Raw genomic sequence first — 14,409 nt, 5'->3', positions numbered from 1 at the left:
AAAAAAAAAAAGGGCAAAGGGCCTGAAGAGCCATTTTTCCCAAGAAGGCATAAAAATGGCCAGCAAGTACATGAAAAGATGTTCAGCATCATTTATCATCAAGGAAATGCAAATCAAAACCACAGCGAGGTACCACCTCACACCTGTTAGGATGTCTACCATCAGCAAGATAAGAGGTAAGAAATGCTGGCAAGCTTGTGAAGAAAAGGAAACCCTTGTACACTGCTGGTGGGAGTGTAAACTGGTACAGCTATCTTGGAAAACAGTACTGGAGCCAGGGCTTGGGTGCAGGGAGTTGATTTAAGGAGGTGAACAAATGAATGAACGAATGAATGAGGGCACAGGCAGTGTGAGATGTGAAAGGGAGATTGCTCAATAAAGGAGATGTCCCTGCTGTGGGAAAGCGAGCTCTATCTTCCCGGGGACCCTCGGAGGAACCTAGTAAGACACTTAGAACTGTTCCACCAGAGGGTGGGGCAGCTGGGAAAAATTTATCCGGACTCCTATTCCCATTGCTGGAAGGTTTCCCGAGGGGCATCAGCTCCAGCAAGACCAGACCTTGCCTGTGCAGAGGAGTGTGCTGCCTGGTAACCAGGAGAAAGCCCTCAGTCTTCTAGAGAAGAAAGGCCAGGAGCTTGAGATGGGAAGCTGAGCACAGGAAGCTCACCTGCAGGTAACCTTAGGCGGCCCAGGGCAATCTGGGTCTGGGCATCGATTCTACCACACACCATCACCCTTCTTTGACCGGAGGAGGAAACAGAAGCACAGAGAAGTGAAGTAAGTTGCTTGAGGTCCCATTGCTAGAAAGTGGCAGAGCGGTCTGGGATTTCAGAGCTTTTTGCAGCTAGAATTCCTACCCAGCATCCTAGCTGCAAAATCTTAGCTATGATGCCATTTTACCACTCAGGTAAGGATGATCAGAGATGCTAAGAAACAGGCCTGAGGTTACACAGTTATTAATGCAATTCATAAGTGACATACTTACGTTTGAAACCACAGTAACTGACCTAAAAGTCCACACTCTTTGCAATGCAGCACACTCTCTCTCAAGCTCCAAAGATTTTCCATCACATCTGGAACTCTCCTTACCCAGAGCAGTTTTCTCTGAAAGCCCATAGGGTCTAGTGAAACTCCCTTCCCTAATGGACCACAGCCCATGCTCAGTTTTACAGACTAGGCACTCTCACTGTGCTTTTTTATGACCTGAGAGCTCTGATATCTGAAACACAGCACCATCTACTTACAGTAAACGCATGACCCCTCTTTATTATTGACAATCTCTGCTATTGGCTTTCTCTTTGAGTGGTCACCTTAATAAACAAGCAATTACTGGGAAATGAATGGATAAACAATGCATTTCTTTGGGGAGCTAATAAATCTTTGGATCCACTTTCTCAGCTTTTTCTTCTGCTTTATTTTCCCCGTTGGCCTGGGTCCACATACAACCATACAAGGAAAAGGATGAATCAATTGATCAATCAGAGAATCTGAGGCTCTGATTAAACATTCTGCATTAAGCTGGAACTAACTGCCTCATTCCAGACGCTTTTAAAAACATATCTCAACAATCAATAGGTCAGTGACTATATTTTAGCTGGAAGAGCAGCTTGGGTTGGGTCGGAGGACCCGAGATGCTCTGCAATCCGCGTCCCAGTTGTGAACGCTCCAGCTTTCTCCTGCCTTGTCCTGGGGAGGTTTCGTTTCCTTCCTAAACGCTTTCTGAGGTGACCACCCCTCCAAACAATGTCTGAACACCTGGGGCAGAGAAGCACAAGGAGACTTGCAGGCTTGTGGAGTTAATAAGAAAGAGACGGGAGAGCAAAGAGACATCCAGGGCTTTTTGCACTTGAGCAAAGGCTGAAGACAAAAATAATGTGAGCCAAGATGGGGGAGTTTTCTGTACCCAAGAGAAAGCCACCATCAATAAAGGCTGATGCTTTCGTGAAGCATGATAAAACGCTTTCCAGAATGCCTTGGAAGGGCCTCCAGAGCACACACAGAATGACCCCAAGCCTCCGTTGGCCCCATTTCTCTTCCCACATCTTCTCACGCTGAAGTCATCCTGCTCTAATGCATCCCCCTTGTTTTCTAAAGAAGCTGATGTGGTTTCACCCTGCCTGGAACTCCATAGGGTGAAACTACCAAAGACAGGGAGTCTACATAGACAGAAAGGCTCTGTTTTTCTCCCTCCCAGTGTCCTACATAAACCCACAGAAACTCATGGGTTTAGCCTACTCATTACTAAGACCTCTGAAAGTGTCACTGGTACCCTGCTTGCCTGTTTTCCTCCATAGTCATGATGGAAAGGAAAACAAGGAGCTTATATTTGAAACTCAGAGAAAAGGAAAGCACCTTCTTGTCCTGCTAAACTGCCTTGGAAGGAAGAAGAGATGCGATTTCCCTCCAAGGAGTCACATCTGTGGTCCCTGGAGGCTGAGCGCCACCGGCCAAATGTTTCAATGACTAAATGCTCTCATCTTTTAACATCTAAATGCTTATTTTCATGCAGATGTTCTGCAAAATAAAGTCTGTATAAGAAATTGAAATAAAAGTATTACCTGTAGGCAGATTTATCACGTAAACAGAAGCTTTTCAATACTTCCCATGACAGCCTTTTTTCCCTAAAGTAAAGCAGGGAGCGTGGGAGCTGAACGGCACCCCTTGGTCTGAAGCCCCTCTGCACTGCGGTTTATTCGGGGAGGTCCAGTGAGCCACCTTTTGCTCCAAAGGGAGAAAATCTCTTGGCCCCTCAGAGAAACAGCTTATTTCCTTTGGTCTCAAAAAGTCTCCCCTTTCCAGGGTCCTCTTTATACACAATAATCTGCCCAGCACAACAGCTGGGTTGGTAGCTTTTACAGTTTTAGCACAAGGCCCTTTCCATCTGGAGACTCCAGATGAGAAAACTCAGTGACGCCATGGGAGGAGGTCTCAAAGTAGACATGAGGAATCCGGTACTGCCATTTATTGCCACAAACCACCAGAAGGGCTCTATACAGCTTCCCTAGTTAGTTACCCCAATACCTCAGGTGTAGCGAGACTAAACCAAGTCCTCGCAGTCACACAGGTAGGAAGTAAGGAAGTAAAATGTCTAGCCCAAGAGGGCGTGACTCCGAACTCCACGCCTGTACCACGCAGCTGTACTGCTTCCCGCACTAGGGTCCCCAGGGGAGAGCCCGCGTGCAGGTGCAGCATAAGGACACCACTGCCACCACGTCCCCAAGACCACGCCCGTGAGACAGTCCCCGCCTGTCAGCACCTGACAGCAAGTGGAAGGTCCATCTCTTGAAACTGATCACTCAAAGATGTGCTTAAATCCACCACATGTGTTCTCCTCAGAAGTCTCATCAACTGGAGATGGGCCTGGAAGCACACACTTTTCACACGTTTCCTTTCTAATTGCTTGCTCTGGAGCTGACTCTCAGCACTTCCTGGCAGGCTGAAGACTCTGGCTCCTCCCCATTAACTCATGCCTCCTCAGCTTTCTTCAAAACACAAGGACACGTTCATTTCATAAACATCCTCCTAATGAAAATTCTGGTTGTCTCGTGCAACACACCGATGCCTCCACTGGAAAATGTCTCGCATCAGTAAGTGTCCAAGAGCTATGAAACCAGGCACCCCCTCCCCCGGGCTTGCCAAGACTAAGGAGGGTCCAAATAAGTCAGTCATCAGTTAATTCAGGAGTATCTTTTGCTTCAAGCCCACAGATTTGAAAACAAAAAGGTGGAACAAAACAGCAAGTATTTAAAGCTGTCCTGAGAATACAGGCGTCTAAAACTTTGCAATCTGGTTGCAAAAATAAGAGGAACAAGGTTAAAATATGAACGAACAATGAGAAATGGTATCCAATTAAGTGTAGAATGGTGCAATGCTGGCTGTACATGCACTGAGTGAGGCTGGTGAAGACAGAAAAATGGGAGGAACTCAAAAGACAAAAATCTGGTTTATCTGGCACAGTGGCAAGACAGTATCACAAAATTAACTCCTACACACAAATATTACAACCCTAGAAAGGCAGTATTATTATCTCCATGTTTTTAATTGACATATAGTCGATTTACAATGTGTTAATTTCTGGTATATAACATAATGATTCAGTTTTATATATATATATTCCTTTTCATATTCTTTTTCATTATAGACCATTACAAAGTATTGAATATAGTTCCTTGTGCTGTACAGTAAGGCCTTGCTGTTTATCTATTTTATATATAGTAGTTAGTATCTGCAAATCCTGAACTCCCAACTCCCCCTTCTCCCCCTTAGCAAACATGTTTGTCTTCTATGTCTGTGAATCTGTTTCTGTTTCGTAAATAAGTTCATTTGCATAGCTCAGTGGTAGAGAGCATGCTTAGGATGCACGAGGTCCTGGTCCCACCCCCAGTACCTCCTTTAAGAAAAAAAAAAAAATCTTCTTCATTCTTGATAGAATATACCCAAAATATCAAGTATGCAAATACTATAATGCAAATGCTACTCACACAGAGGGCATCCCTCTAGAGATTGTGTTAAATCTGCGCTTGATTTACTTAATTTACTTTAGAATTGAAAATAAAGAGGCAGTGGTAGGAATTCCAACTCAGTTATTTTTGACAATAACCGACGGGGTAAAAATCATGATTGTAAAAAGTTTGTACAAAAATCACCTAGAAAACTCTAAACAATTAGGTGGATAATATTTCACTGTATAAACACTAACTTTTATTTCCAGACCTGGCATCAACCCTCTTTGAAAGGAATCTGATCTGAATGCAGTGTATAGCTGACCTGGACTTATTCACTAAGAAGGAAAATTATGGAGAGAAAAATTAAATATTTCAGTTAAACTTCATCCAAAGTAGGGACCAGAATGCTTCAGAAGCCTGGGATATTATTTTTCAATTAAGCTTGATAATGAATGTAAAGACCTAGGGCAATTTCTAAAGGGAAATGTGATCTCTCCACTGAAAGGATCTGGTAAAGCCATCAGAGGGAGAAATATGAAGAGAAATGAAAATAGAAATCCGAAGTTACTTTTGGATCACTCAACTGATGACAAATCCTAGATGTTGAAGGACTCATTTTTCCCTTTTGGATGACGACCGGAGTTCTAGGTTGGGGCACAAAGATGAAAAGCTTTTTTTGTGCCAAGACGATTGCAAGAAAAAAGTCTAGCATTTGTTACTCTCCTGCCCCCACTTCAAAAATCCTCGATTTAACCAAAATTCTTTATTCTATGTTTTCTGCCCTTTTTCTCAACATTAGCTTATGTGTTCAGCTGACATAGACCGAGCAGCTACTAAGCATTAGGCAGTGTGCTGGGGCAGGGAGTGCTCAGTGGGCAAGGCGATGGTGGCCAGGGTCCCTGGTGTGGTCCGGTTCAGTGACCCACTGGGCACTCAGGTCCTGGCGGCAACCCAAGCGAGACTAACCGTGCCGGTTCTCACTTTAACCCACGCGTGGGGAGAGCAGCTGAGGTTCCAGCTGGAGTCTCAGTGGCATGGATAGCACACTTCAGATGTGTCTGCCAGGCTGGATGAGGCTTCAGGGTGGGCCGCCCAGAAGCCCATACACAGAAAGGCTGAGGAGCTGCAAGGGAATAACTCGTTCTAAAGGGAAAGAGAGTCCGAGCACATTTGTGCAGCAGGAATGAATTCTCCTTCACGAGTTCATGTCCGCAGGAAAAGTCACATCCTTCTACCCAAAGTAAAATCTTACCAGTCTGACTCAGACATCCATCCTACAGGGCTGCTGGGAAACACCAGTGGATTATAGCGAGGTTCCTGCTTCCCACCCCCAGGGCCACGGGGAAGCCCGAGGGTTGGTGAAGAGAATGGAAATTGAGGGACGCCACCCCAGTTATTACAGCTACATAATATATTATCCCCACACCTAGTGGCTTAACACAACCATTTTCTCTCTCCCTCATGATTTCATGGTGCATGTATTCGGGAAGGGCTGAGATGGGCCATTCCTGCTTCTCTCATGCGCCTGCAGTCAAATGTTGACTCGGGCTTCGGGCACCTGAAGACTCCCCTGGGCTGGACATCCACGAGGCCGCAGCACATGGCTGGCAGTTGTGGCTGGGAGCTCAGCTGGGGCTGTCGACTGGAACATCTGCATGTGTCTTCCCCAGGATGGAAACTGCAAGGTAGGTGGGCTTTGTCCACGTGCTCCCCGCTGAACAAGGCAACCAGGCGGGAGCTGCATAGTTGTCCCTTCTGACCTAACTCTGGATGTCAGGCAGCGTCACTCCTGCTACACTTGTTGGTTTCAGTAAAGTCCCATGGCCAGCCAAGATTCACAAGGAGAGGAAACAGATCCCACCTTTTGATAGGACATAGGCGAGGCCACATTGTAGAATAGTATGCAAGATGGACGATATCATTGTGACCAAGTTTGGATGTGTCCTGAGGACCACATGGCCAGAGCTGTGAAGCTGGGTGGCTCTACACTTGAATGGAAATCACTGCCAGGGCAGGAATCTTGGTGTGTAGAATCAAAATCCATAGGGACACCTGGTACACCTCCCTTCTGAGATTCTCCAACCTCTCTGGGGGTGCTACCAGGGAAAAGAGTGCCCCTGGAAACCACAGATCTCTATTGCCCTTCCCACTTAGGAAAGATTTCTCCCTTCTCTGAAGAGGACCCAGCAGAGTCTCTACCATGAGCTGAGATTTTTGAGAACAAAAGTCAGGAAGAAGGTTGTTTTCATGGAACTTCTCTTCCTACTCTGCACCCCCCTGAGACCTGAAAACACCAAGGTCTGGTTTCTTGAGATGGAGAAAGAGGGGTGAAGAGAGTAACAGGAAGAGTGTGGTCCAGTACACACTCTTCAGAGGGGAAGCGGATCAGAAGACAAGATGGTGTCCGCCACTGAAAGCGGTCCTTTGATGCAGCTCCAATTGTTCAAGTTGTATTTCAGATTAAGGAAAGATGATGAGGTTACTGGACTTTGTGCAATATTCCTTGAACTTTTCTAAAAAATGTAAAATACCACAACATACTTTATGCCCCAGATGATAAGGTTTAAAAAAGAAGGGGGAGCTGCCTCTCCACTCCTGCCCAGAGCACTGTGGCTGCCGCATGTAGTGTTCCGGAGACCGCAGCCTGACTTGGACATCTCAGGGGCTCCCGGGAGGAGAGACCAGCAGTTGCCCAGCTCAGCGGGGAGATGCTACTGGTGTGCAGGGAGTAGAGGCCAGGGATGCTGCTCAATGTCCTTACAGTGCTCAGACCCGCCCACAACAAAGACATGTTGGACCCAAAATGTAAATATTAACAAGGTTGGGAACCTGCCATAAATCAATCCAGAAACATTTTTTTAGAGACTTCTCCAAAGTGACAGGGGTAAAGTGTCTGCTAGGGAAATCTCTTCATAAGTTTTCTAAGAGGGGAACATGAGTGACCCTGAGACGTCCTTCCCAGCCTTTTTGAGACTCCACCATGTGTCATGACTCTTGAAATTTGAAAAAAATTCTTTCCTAATTCAATCCCAGCCAAACCATCATCTCTCCTGTCTGTCCCTTCCTTATTTGTTATGACTGCAGTTTCCTCACTGCCCTCCTTCCTGAAATCCCAATGTCAGATGGTAGCTATTGTTTGTCTAAGCTATTTGCTACCTAGTGTACACATGATGCCAAACTCTGCCAAGTATTACTAAAAAGATGAGAGCTGAAATACTTCTTGGGGGGGTGGTTAATTAGGTCTATTTATTTGTTAACTTAATGGGGGCACTGGGGATTGAACCTAGGACCTCATACATGCTAGGCACGCACTCTACCACTGAGCTACTGAAATACTTAGGTGGTGGTTACCATCTAACTTCCCTTCCTTCTACCGTTCTTCCTGCCGGGACCAGGGAGCCCGTTCTTGTCCCACTGGCTCCTCCAAGGGTCTTGCACCCACCTCCTCCTTCAGCTCAGCCTGCTTCATGATACCCTTATGACACAATCTTGTTTTACTTTAGTACCAGACAGCTTTAACACAAGGCAGACTGGTCCAAGTGTTACAACACAGTAACACTCAAAGGACGATGTGAGAATTGGTGGGAAGAGATGAATGCCAACTCGGGTGCCCTTAGCCTGCTGGGGAATAAGAAATAAAAAACTGACTCAGAGGGGGAGGGTATAGCTCATGCGGTAGAGTGTATGCTTTGCATGCGTGAGGTCCTAGGTTCAATCCCCGGTCCCTCCATTAAAAGAACAAAAAGAAAGAAAGATATTAAAATAAATAAGTAAATAAACCTACCTCCCTCCCTCCCCATGGGGGGAGAAAAAAAACTGACTCAGAAAGCTCCAACAGCTATTTCATACTATCACGATTTGTTTTAGTGAATTATCTTTCTTAGAATATCAAATAGTCCCCTGATGTACTGAAAGATCTGAAACACTTCCAAAGCATTAACAGTTTTCTGTACTCAGTCACTGGGAGGTCTGGACTTCAGACCTTATCATGGCCAGCAGCCAGAGTGTGCCAACTTAGAATGACTCAGATTTGCAAACTCTGTAGCAACCCAAACAGGTTAGCGCCAGAGGTCAAGATGTAGGTTCTGTCAACAGCATAAATTTGGATCTCTTGTGCACACTTAGCAAAAGGAATGCACATATATGGGGAATTTTCCCAGATGTGCCTTCTTGTTACATATTTTTTGGCTTCCTTTGTTTTTCTAGATCCATTTTCAATTCCATCAAGGCCATGCCATTTCCTTCTCTTAGAGAGATAGCTATCAAGAACTGTATATGGCACCCACTTGTAAAGAAGTGATGGAGAAAAGACCTTGTCTGTATAATGTCAGGGTAGTGGGATAATCTTTCTAAACTTTAATCAGTGTTTCTACTCCATTATAAAATTCTTTCAATTATATCCTGAGGAATTCTTTCCTCCTTGTAACTGAACAGATGTGATTCATCCACAAGGAAAGCACAAACAATGGTCAGGAATAACATGAGAGACAGGAAGAGTCCAGAATTCGTTTTGTTTTACTCACAGAGACTATAAAAACATCAAAGACGAAATAAGAGACAAGAGGAGTGTGCAGGGCATCAGGGAAACGGAGAGCAATGGAGAAACTTGAATGCTTAAGGGAAATAATCTTCTGGAGCATAGCCAGGGACCAAGTGGAAGCACGTGCTCAGCCTGGAATTAACCTTCTCATAGCTGTGCACATGGGGCCACCGGTCTGTCCCCACTGAGGGTCCACGTGGAAATGAAGATAGCCTGGGCCTGAAGAAGCCCTACCCAGGGAGCTCCCTCTCCCATGTACTAGTTTTCGTATGTACGGAGGTTCCTTTATGTCTATTTTCTCAACTCAGAGTCAAAAAATTTCACTAGTTTGAAAGCCCATAAACATGTCTTTGTACAGAACATTTTGCAGTTAGGCAAAGATACAGAAACAAATAGCACCATGGCATAGACGTTGTCCATGATTCCCCGGCCCCGTAAGATTTTCTGAAGTGTTACCCAAACGTTATTTACACCCTTATCCAAACTCTACCATTCATTCATTCATTCTAGGTTTTTAGACCAGTTGCTTGACTTCGACGAGCCTTAGTGTCCTTAGTGTTAGATGATTTTAAAAGGCTTCTTCCAAAATCCGATATTAGTTCCGTCTTTGTCCTTGGTTATGAGAACGGAGACTGAATGATTTCTAAAGACCCTTTCAGATTAAAAGCGCTGAGGGCTGAGAAGAGGGTCAGCTCAGAATAGAGTTTGTGTTTGCATCTCTTTCTCAAGAGCAGTTCTGCTTGTTTGCGGCTCTGTGACCTTCGGTTTTCTAGACCCCCGCAATACCGAACAGTCCCTATTTCAAGACCTGTTGAAATCCTCTCCTGCCTCCCTCCTGGATCTCAAGGAAAACCGAGACACAGCACTTGCCCTGTGGGATCAGCAGATGGCTGACAGAACAGAAATGGTTGGCTTGTAACACAGAAACAGGCAGTGGACATAAAGAAACCGCCTAAAGTTGGATGTTTTCGAATTTTTTAAAGAAAAACCAAGAACCACATCTAAGGTTGCATTTGATGCTGCTGTTCCTTTATGGATATCATATTGGGGAGTTTGAAAACCCTCAGTATTTACAAAGTCAGTAAATACTAAAATTCACGATTCTAAATAATTTGAAGGAAAGAAAGCGAAGTTTTCCTTTACGTTGAATTACACATTTTCAAAGGTTAGCTCTTCTGAATTCAAAAATCACTCCACAGGCAAGATTTTTGGAGGGTATGTTTTATTTTAGGGTAGGCTCAAATATTTTAAAACAATCACAAGATTACTGTATTGTTTTAAAGTAAAGTATGTTTCTGTTTAAAATCTTGTAAGCCTGTTTTTTCAACCAGGTTTTCTCAGAAGACAAATGTTCTGTTTCTATAGTAAATCTCATCCTTAAGAAGTTCTTTCATTTTCACGTTTGCTCTGAGCGCCCAGCTATGCAGCTAGGAAAGCAACCACATAGGATGGAAAAGACCTACTTGGTCAGCTAGGGCCTCCTCTTCTCTCACCAAGCATCCCTCAGGATTCTTCCCTAAGGTGACTTCGCCAGCTATTTGTACGGTTTTGCAGTAACTCAAGAAATGACGCATCCTTGGCTTCTTTGAAAAGAATACGCCACAACTTTTTAAAGAATATTTTTAATTTATTTTTTGCTTTTTGTTTTTGCTTTGGGGGGAGGTAACTGGGTTTCTTTATTTACTTATTTATTTAAATGGAGGTACTGGGGATGGAACCCAGGACCCTGTGCATGCTAAGCACACTGAGCTTTACCCTCCCCCTGATGCCACAACTTTTGAACACTGCAATTCATCTCAATTTTCTCCCCAAGCCCCTCCTTTCTCATTACGCCCACTTCCCCCCAGGAAGCCCCTCTCATAGTCCGTCTTTGCTTGGCAATGCCATCTTCAGCCTTCTCTTCAATGGCTTTTTGTTTACTTGTTTTTAAGGCATTTCACTCCAGTGCTTTAACCATCATAGAGGCTAATCTCGAAATTCCTCTGTAGCAGGCTGGTATTTCTCTCTGTTGTAGTTGCTCTGGGCAGAAAAAAAAAAAAAAAAAAAAAAAAGATTTTTCCGTAGCAGGCTGGTATTTCTCTCTGTTGTAGTTGCTCTGGGCAGAAAAAAAAAAAAAAAAGATTTTTCCCTCCCAGGGCCTCAGTTAGCGCAGCCACATATAGGCAGGAGGCTTTTTCCTTCAGGACAGTTGCCAGATTTTTCTCTTGGGACCCTCAAAGTTCTTCATATTTCTAGTCTTTCTTTTCCAAGTTTTCCAATAGTAATAATTCACTCTAGTCAATCCAACACCCATTCTTTGACTGGCACATATGTTCCAAACAATGGTCTAGAGCCTGAAGATATGACATGAGCAGGAAAGCCCAAGTCATGGCCCTAAAGAAGCTAACCCCCTAGGGAGAGACAAACATCAAAAAAAAAAAAAAAATACAGAGCTAAAGAATGCCAGATTGAGAACAGCTATGATGCAAAATAAAGCAGAGTCAGCAGGCGTGAAGTGGTGGGGTGCTACCTCATACAGGGGGTGAGGGAGGCTCTGGGAGGAGATGGTGTTGGAACAAAGGCCCGAGTGATATGAAAAATGCAAACCAAGAAACACAAGGAAAATATAATACGGTATTTAGCAGACCTGGGTTCTTTTATAGTTGGCCTGTGATTTTCCATTTGGATAAAGAGAAACTTACAAAACTTCCTTGTGATTTTTTTGCCAAGAGTTTACTTGCACTCTGGTGTTACTGCTCCTCTCAGTTTTAACAAATAAACATTGAGTGCCTGTTCTCATAGGGGTCAGGCCCCGTATGCGCTTGTCCATGTGGGGAAGAAACAAGGAATAGTCGAGCTGGAAGGGCATCTCAGAAGCCTTTGCTTCTAAGAACAATGTCTCGGTTATCTAGTACTACGTAGCAGAACAACTGAAAACTTAGTGCCTTACAACACAATTTCATCTCACAATTCTGCACGTTGAGGGCCCGGCTGGGCACTTCTGCTGCTCTCACTTGGCGTCTTTCACATGGTTGCCATCATATGATGGATTCGTCTGGTGTCCTCTGGGGCTTGATGGGGCTGGAGCATCCAGGATGGTGTCGTCACTCACATGTCCAGAGCCTCAGAGCTCCCCGCTGAGCTCTCACCCTCCACGTGCCCCTCAGCCTCCAGGGCCCCTTCTGTGGCCTCTCTTTCCAGCAGGCGGTCAGACTTGTTCCAGCAGGCTGACTTCTAAGACCACAAAGGCAGAGGCTGTCAGGCCTTCCTAAGATTTAGGCAATGTCACCTCACCATGTTCTGCTGGTTAAAAAGGAGGCACAAAGCCAGTCCAAGTTCCCCTGGAAGGGGACTGCACGAGGATATTAAAACAGAGACAGAAAGGGGAGGGCAAAGCTCAAGAGGCAGAGCATGTGCTTAACATGCACGAGGTCCTGGGTTCCAACCCTAGTACCTCCTCTAAAAGTAAATAAATAAATAAACCTAATAACCGCCCCCACCAAAAAATAAATAAATAAAATAAAACAATTGGAACACATTTAAAAAATAAAGAAAGAAAAATAAACAAAGTAGGGGTGGAGGTCACTGGGGGCCATTTTCGGAGACCGGCTGTCACCTACAGCAATCTCGCCCAAGTCATGCCAGTGGCTGAACCAGAATTCAAGGAACCTGTTTTCTTCACTATCTTTTTCCTTTTTAAACCAAACAGAGCCAACAGCTGTTTTTGAACCCAAAGTGGTAATCACATGAAGATCAATGACACAAAAAAAATTTTTTTTTTAATTTTTTTAACTAATTCCCTGGGCCACCCATTGGTCCCCTCCTCTTCTCCAAGCCAGAGCCCTCCTGCAGCATGCTTGTTTTCTTCAATTATGGTATATATATTCCCATCCAAAAACATTGCATTAGCAGGGCTTATAGCTCAGAGATAAGTTCTAATCACTGTCACCAGCATTTCAAAGAGCTGCTGTGAAGATATACTACCTAAAACATGGGAATAAGGCAAAGGGGAAGGAATCATGTCCTTTCTGTGTCACGCTGGGGCATGGCTTAATGAGCCTGCCAAAAGATTATTCAGTTATCTAGGTGAACAGACCTGTGTTTAACTTTGCTATTTAGTAATTAGATTCTGAGATGTTTCATAACTTACCAATTTATGTCCAGGAAAAAATTAATGGTTTCTGTCTGGTATATAAAATAGCCCCAAAGATTTGACTTTATTTGTCCTGGAGGGTAATGGCAAGTTTTGTATCTAACCTAGCAATTTATTTTAACATTTTTTTAAATGCTTATTGTTACTCAGTTCCTCAGTTCCTCCTTGAACTGGCTTTACCTTCTTACTGGCTTCCTCATTCATGAGTTAATTAATGCCACCAGCTCACTCTATATTTCTATGAGAGTCAGATTTTCAACTAGCAGAAAATTTCACTCTGACATTACAAAGGCTCCAAGGGAGCTTCCTGGGGGTAAGAAACCCAGGCCCTGGGCCACCATCCTCATCTCTGCAGAGTTGATTAACTTAGCCAACAGAACTGAATATTTTATTTGGCAGTAAAACTTTGCCAGAATTATTCATGGGAGCTTCTCTTCCCATTGCTCAGGGGCTCTTTTTCTGGGATTCAAGCAACTCGGGAAGGAAGAGGCTAAATGCTTAAATTCAGACCAGAGTTTACCATCTTGAAAGATGAAAAGTTGGGTAAAAAAGAAGCATCAGCGAGTAGAAATTTCTGGAGAAAGACCACCATCTCTGCCAATTCCATACTGGAATTTTTTTTAGCTTTTGCTTGAAGAAGTTAACGATTCCTATGCACCCATATAACATGTGAGATTTCCACAGGAGAAGCTCACCTAGACCCAGTGCCCCGGGCTCTGCTCAGCAGCTGCTCCAGGTTCTCAGCAAGTATCCAGGAAGAGATCCCAGCATTCGGTCTCCATCACATTATTGGATCTTTCTCCCCTGCTTTTCTCCATAAGTACACAGAGTAAGCAAAACCTCAGGCTAAAAATGCAGGGGTAGAAGACCTGTGATGCGTTATATTTTTCTCTACCTGAGCTGAATGTCTAGATTGAGTCCCCACGGGGCTGTCTGGTGGAAACGTAATCAATCCAGTTCAAAGCCGGTTCTGTTCCTCCTGCGTGGGTGCAGGGAGAGTCCAGGAGGGTGTGAGAAAGCTGGGCTCTCTGCCCGGCTGGACCGGACGTGGTCTACCTGGTCCGGCTGGGCTGAGTGTGGTAACTGCCACTGCCTCTGTCACTTCCAGCCTCTGGTCCCACCCCGGGGCTGACTTCCACCCAGTGGAATCCTGGGGTCTCTGGATCCCACAGTAAATGTGTTTCTCTTCCCAACCCTTTCCAGGGAGTCTGAACATAGATGCCCCTGGCCCTCTCTGTCCACATACACCAGGCAGCCATTTCTACCCCACAGCTCTCTTAGTTTAAAAAAAT

The sequence above is a fragment of the Camelus ferus genome, chromosome 4, assembly GCF_009834535.1.
Source record: "Camelus ferus isolate YT-003-E chromosome 4, BCGSAC_Cfer_1.0, whole genome shotgun sequence".
NCBI classification, from domain to species: domain Eukaryota; kingdom Metazoa; phylum Chordata; class Mammalia; order Artiodactyla; family Camelidae; genus Camelus; species Camelus ferus.
This window is presented reverse-complemented; position numbering follows the sequence as displayed.